This window comes from Passer domesticus, chromosome 3 (assembly GCF_036417665.1).
Source record: "Passer domesticus isolate bPasDom1 chromosome 3, bPasDom1.hap1, whole genome shotgun sequence".
NCBI classification, from domain to species: domain Eukaryota; kingdom Metazoa; phylum Chordata; class Aves; order Passeriformes; family Passeridae; genus Passer; species Passer domesticus.
In genome coordinates this window covers 7,007,827-7,014,270 of record NC_087476.1, presented here as the reverse complement: position 1 = coordinate 7,014,270, position 6,444 = coordinate 7,007,827, and the positions used below count along the sequence as shown (strand labels likewise).

Here is a 6,444-nt window from a genome sequence, read left to right as displayed (position 1 = left end):
CTCACATGGCTTCCCCTCAAGGTCCTTCACCATCTTCATTGCCCTCCTTTGGACACTCTCTAATAGCTCAATGTCTATTTTGAATTCTGGTGCCCAGAACTACAGACATTGTGGCATTGATTTGTTTGGGTTGCTGCTGTTCCTGCTCCCATCTTTCTGTTTCTTTCTATATTACTTAGATCAGAAGTTCCTTGCAGTAAAGACTTGCTTTTCATCTGTGCTTAGCTTGGCAGGCATGGATCCCCTTTCATCTCTTCTCACTTTTGTAGTGAAACTCCTTCATGCTTAGGTGAGAAGTTTGGGCAAGGAAGGATTGGAGTCTGCAGTATCAAGAACTGTTTCTTGCATACGTGGGTGCTTTCAGGACCAGCTTCCAGAGCCAGAGCAAAATTATGTTACTTTAAATTGCCTTCACCTAGTTTAAATGCAGCACATTCACATGACATTCTTCATTCCAAATGCATTTGTAGCATTTCCTCAGAGGCTTGTCTGTTATGCCAGTATATCTCTGAAATTGTCCTACTAATATCAGCTGAGCTAAAATTCAACAAAACTGGATCAGGGACAGTACGTGCAAAAATAGTTTGCCACAACTTTGCAGTTGGATATTTACAGTTCTCTGGAAACCTCATCCTAATTCTTGGCAGCAGTCAAAAAAAGCAGATAAAATGTTAGGATGCATTAGAAAAGTAATGAAGAAAGAATCAGAACAGATCATTATGTCACTGTATAAATCTATGCCTTGCCCACATCCAGAATACCAATGAGCCCAACCTGAAAAGGAGCTGTTTAGACCTGGAAATAGTAGAAAGATGGGGCATGAAGATGTTTAGAAACAAACAAAAAATGTTATGCAAGGAGAATGAAAAAGAGTGAAAATGTATGAAGAAGAAATGGCTGAAAGGAAAATAAGATGGAGGAATCAGCAATAATGAATGCTGTGAAAAAGCTGAATTGAAGAAGAAAAACTGAATTGTTTTTATTTCAGAACAGTTAATAAAAACTTAATAAAGTAACAGTGTTTTTTCACCTAATGTCTAAAAAATCATGGGCCTTACTGTTGGAGAATAACTGGGATGCCAAAAATGGCCTTACAAAAAGATGGCCAGAAGACGGGTTAAAAATGATTGGGTGAGGAGAAAACTTTAGCAAGGAGAAAGGGCCACTAAAAACTATTAAATGTGATAACAGGAGTGCAGTTATGACCTCAGAAATTCCCTAAATTGTAGCAGGATTAACTAATATGCCTATTCTGTTTCACATGTTCACTAAGCATCTGTTAGTGAGCATTATGAGAAACATTGGCTTGTTCTAGAAGCAGTTTGGTCTTGCCTGCTGTTGATGTGCTTATGTCACTACAGCCTCATTCTGCAGGAATGAAGAGAAAGTTGTATTCCAAGAAGCAAAACCAGAGACTGACAGTTTCCCAGCCAAAACAGAGGTAAAATTAAGATAATTAATTTCAGCTGAAAAAATAAGTCCCAAGCCTTTCACTTTAATACTTAGAATTTCAAGCTACAGCCAAGTAAATGTGTTTATGGGGGAGTACAGCTAAGGTATACACTATTTCATTATTAATACATAATTTTTTCATGCTAGAAGGAAAGAAGCCCAGAATACTTCTGAAATTTTTAATACATAATGAATGTGTATCTTACATATTCTTCTTCCTATGCATCCATGCATAGGTAGATTTATCTTGTCTTTCTCCTCCTCCTTTCCCCAGCCCACACCAAAAGGATGCTCTCAAAGGGCTCAGTCAGGTGTTACCCTCAAACCCCTCTATATGAAAAGGCACAGAGAATCTCCTTCAGCTGAGCAGCAGGGAAGGATTAAATTACTCTGTGGATGAATGCAAGCAGAATGGGTTTGATTGCAGTGGAACATATTTTGTTTCAGCACTAAAGCTCTTCCAGAGCATCTGGAATCCTCATCCAACCCTCGGCACTGTCCATGTCTGAGGGATTTCCAGCAGCTCACTGAGACCAGCATCTGCCTCATGAGGTTTGCTCCCTCAGGCATCCTCCAGCAGGCTTTTTCTTGTGTGTGCCAGGTTGTGTTTTATTAGGCAGAAATTGTCCTGGGGCAGGTGTAGATGATGTTTTTTCAGGTGACCTCCCATGGCATCTAAGGTGAAGTCAGGCATTTATGATGTCATGTGTATTCAGAGGAGCAAGGAACAACCCAGACCTTCTACTCATCATTGCTGTCAGGTCCAGGCACCTGCATCAAATGAATAAAGATCTTTTGGAAATTTCAAATCCTTCCTTCATCCCTCCCTTAGTTCCCTCTGGGAATCCAATACATATTTAGGAGAAATAGTTTAAAAAACAATGCAAATCTGTATGCAAAGCACTTGAATCAAAGAGGGGACCCAGATGCCACACCCTGTCCCTGCACAGGGATGAGCTGAAGGTGCTCAGTTTAGGCCCTATATCTCACTTAAGGATGAAGGCTTTGTGCTGCCCCTTGTTTCGAGACTTTCCACATCTTTAGGATGTAATATGCAGTGGTAATGGGAAAATCCCTCTCCTCTAATCAGGAAATAGAGAAGCTTGGAGCCAAGGGGAAGGGAGATGAGTGGGAGTTCTGACACAGATGTAGTAAAGGGAGTGGGTGGTGTTTGATTTTCTGTTCTTAGAATCTCTCTTTTTGAGATAAGACTAGCTAAGACACTAAAATTAAATTCTGAGGGGGACTCTGTGTTTCAGCATCTTCATTAGCTCATTGCTGGGGATCTAAAACAGGCTGTGGGTGTGGGTGTTTCTTTTCTATTTTAAGTTAGCAAATTCCTCAGGGCCTTCCCTGTTTTGTCTTAAAAATAGCTGATTATTTATTTTCTGTGCAAAACCCCCTGTAATTTACCAACTTCAGAGACTTGCAGACCCCCAGGAAGTTTTGGGTGGGTTTTTTTGGTGTGGAAACACTGAGTGGTAAAGGCCTTGTTTGTGATGCTGCTCTTTGGGACACACTGAACCTGCTGGTAGCAGTTGTCAGTAGGAGACTTGTGATTCCTTCTGCCCACTGACAGCAGAGTCAGAAAGGGACTCTGGATAGCACTGTCTGAACCAGTGTCTTGAAGCAGAACATCCTAACACCCCGATGGACAGAGGTTTAACAGTTCCAGGTGGTGTGAGAATGGACCTAGCCAGGGTCAGGTCAATACAAATAAGAGCCTTTGTGATTAATTTTGGTGTCTGGGCTGGCACTTAGGTGGGAAGATGAGCATTAGCCCCTAACTCTGTTTTTTTCTGTAGTGCCCAACATCTCATGATTTCCCAGTGCAGAGAAGGTGGGATGCTCCTCGCGGGAAGCCTGATGGTGCTGTCTGCTTTCCCTGCAGCATCTGTCTCTGAATTACTTGAGTAGCCACACACAGAGTGTGTTGGACAAGAGATTTTGTTTATGCACATTGGGTAGTGAAGAGGAAAGGAGGCTGGTCAGCCTGCTTGGTTCCACTGATGAAAACAAGTCCTGGAGTCTCTTCTCTGAGCTAAACAACACGCTACAGTGACACTGGCCATACTTCTGTTCCCATTCTTTGAGGAACTGCCTCACCCCAAAGCATGGCTGAGAAATTATCATTACAGCAGCATATGCAAATCTGTGCACAGATGATCAGATGCCTTCTGATCTCTCTCTTCCAAGGAGAATGACTTTTATTATCAATCCATTAAAATAGGACAGGCTCATAGAGGGCTCTTACTGGAGCATGTTGCTGGAATCCTGCATGGTTTATGGATCACTAACAGGACATCTATTGTGGAGACAGAGCTGCTGTTTGTCTCATTAAGTCCATACACTGAGCACCCTCATGAATGAATAGGAGCAGCTATTGTTCCCATGCTGTGGTCTCTTTACAGGAGCAAATGGCTCAATTAAGTTACATCTTTTATTTCTCTGATCAAAACCAATGGTCCACAAAACACAATAATGGTCTTAAGCCTTTCAGCTTGAAAATTTATCCACATTTGACTAATAGGAGTGAAAAAACAATTTTTTAAAAAGTTTTGATTTATATTCAGTGGCTGAAAAATTAAATAAATTCTCACACACCTGCAGCTGAGCTGGATGCCTTGTGATCTCCGTCTAGCATTTGGGAAGACAGATGCACCACAGGATCTGCACCTACTCTGGCATTAGCCTTTGGAGTCTTTTGAAAAGAACAACGTGAGCACTTTGCCAGGTGCTCTGGTACCTGAATGCTGGAGGAAGCTTGTGCACACAAATTCATTTTTGCTTCTGATCCTGCAATCCCAGCCTGCCATCTGGTTTCACTGTAGTTATTTGCTGCATAACTAGTCAGAGAACACTGCTACTGAAACAATTACCTTGTGAAAGCAAGCACAGCCTCGGCTTTGTTTCACAATCCACAGCTATAGAATATGCAGATCTACAGTGCACAAAGCCCTCTTTAAGGGGGAACTGCTCCCCTCACATATCTTTGGTCTTTTCCCAGCTGTTAATATGACTTCCTGCTCTTCTGATCCCACTGCAGTCACCCAAGTGATGACAGGACCACTCTCTGCACTGTAGGGTTTTGCCCCTCCTTGGACCTTATTGTGAGGGGGGGATGCTTTTTCTCTGACTCCTCCTGTTAATCTTTCTCTTTCCATGACCCTGACCCGTTTTTAGGATGGGTAGTAGCTATCTTCGTTTGAGAAAGCCTCTCAAGACTGACATGCTTTGAGAGCAGAGCCCTTCTAATTACATTCCTCACAGGATAACCATCCTGAAGGAGTTGCATAATCCTCCCTTGCACTGCCCTGATGATGTGCTGCAAATTGACACTATGTAAAAATAGTCGAAGCTTGGCCTCTTTTCTTCTTTTGAAACTGTTTTAGAGAGCTTCTCTCTCTTCAGAGCATCACTTACAGATTTGGTTATTTGCATGTGGTGTGATTTCCTTTAAATTCTGTTTTATTCATATCTCTCTTTTTCCTTTGCATGCCTGTAGTGTTTTGTCTGGGCTTTGCTGTTTTTAGTGTATAGAAAAACCTGTCTGACTGCAAGTAAAATATTCCTCATTTGTGCAAGAAAGATTCCTTCATTCAAAACCAGCTTCTACTTACTGCAGTTTTATCTTACTAATAAAAAACTAAGAGCCTTGTAGAGGACCAGGTCAGGAAAGGAGGACTTAGCTTAATCACATCCTTGAATGTATGTGCAAGATTGTGATGAAGTCAAAGAATAAGGACTGTTTTCCTCTCTGGAATCTTAGCCTAAATTAAAGTCTGTGCTGCTCAGTGCACTAAAGAGGAAGAAAAAGCTAAATAACAGGGCTAAAATTTTGAGAAAGAGTTAAAGGAACAGAGATAGTATTTGACTGATACCATGATGAAAATCTTTTCTCTGGGCCAGACTTCTTGGAGTGAGTGTTCAGAATGAATGTTGAAAATACTCCACAGACTGATGAGTTTCTGTCAGGAAATCCGACTGGTTATGACTGATAATAACGAAAATGTGAATCACTTTATAATTTCTTATCACAGATTTCATTCATACAGTCTGAGTAAGCTGAATCTTTCTTTTTTCCATTGCTTTTGCAAGCTCACACTTTTCAGAATAACAAAGACCATAGAAGTGTCTGGATAAGTAGACACTGAGCTAATTAAATCTGTGAATGAGATCAGAAATGCATTTGTGAAAGATTCAGTGTAAGCACAGAAGATGAAAACGTCTTTGCCCTGACATGAAATCAACCTCCAATTAAATGGATAAGATAAAGCAATAAGTAAAGAAGAGGTAAATTGCAACTTTCACTTCTCACAAATTATGATTTAGAAGATTTATCTGAATGACTTAGATAAACAGTTGAGTCAAATTAGTTTAATAAATCCCCTTACATCAACTGAGTCTTAGTAATTTATTCTTTTGCTCATGAAAGACAATACTAAGCAGGAAGGTTTGCCATTGTTTAGCCCTGTGCATGGAGACACACTTAATGCACCTCAGAAAAATGTCTGCTGATACCACCTGGGAGCAATGTTGGGATCATGCCTGGTGACCATGATCAGAAATGAATGAACAAAAGCTGATCAGCTGAAACAAGTAAAGAAAAGAATGAGAATATCCTTTTTTTTTTTCCCCTAGAGGCCTTAATGTGACATTGAGATCAGGTGCATGAAACAGAAATGGAAAGGCCCTTTATTTCCTGAGATACCAGAATGGTCTATGGTACCCTGAGGCTTGTGCTATTCTGGGAGACATTCTCACTGGGCAGAATGAGGAAGAATGATCTGCTTTCTATCACATCTCCCAGCCCTGAGAGAGATCACCATCCTTGCTTGCAACATGAAACTTGTGTTCTCCTTTCCCTGTTAACTCTTATTTGCCTTTTCCCTCTCTTCCCTTTATTTATTATTTTATTTTTCTCACCCGTTACTGAGTTTTGTAGGAAACCACATCCCAAAAGCAAGCAATGTGCAAAGACATACCCAAACA

At 40.9% G+C, this 6,444-nt stretch overlaps 1 long non-coding RNA gene across 1 annotated transcript; it reads right to left on the bottom strand.

The window, feature by feature from the left end:
* Positions 1-1,378: 1,378 nt before the first annotated feature.
* Positions 1,379-5,985, bottom strand: LOC135297879 (uncharacterized). The gene is made up of 3 exons (XR_010359801.1): positions 5,847-5,985; positions 5,334-5,420; positions 1,379-2,223 (listed from the first exon to the last, which is right to left on the bottom strand). It is a non-coding gene; the product is annotated as an uncharacterized LOC135297879 (long non-coding RNA).
* Positions 5,986-6,444: the final 459 nt, after the last annotated feature.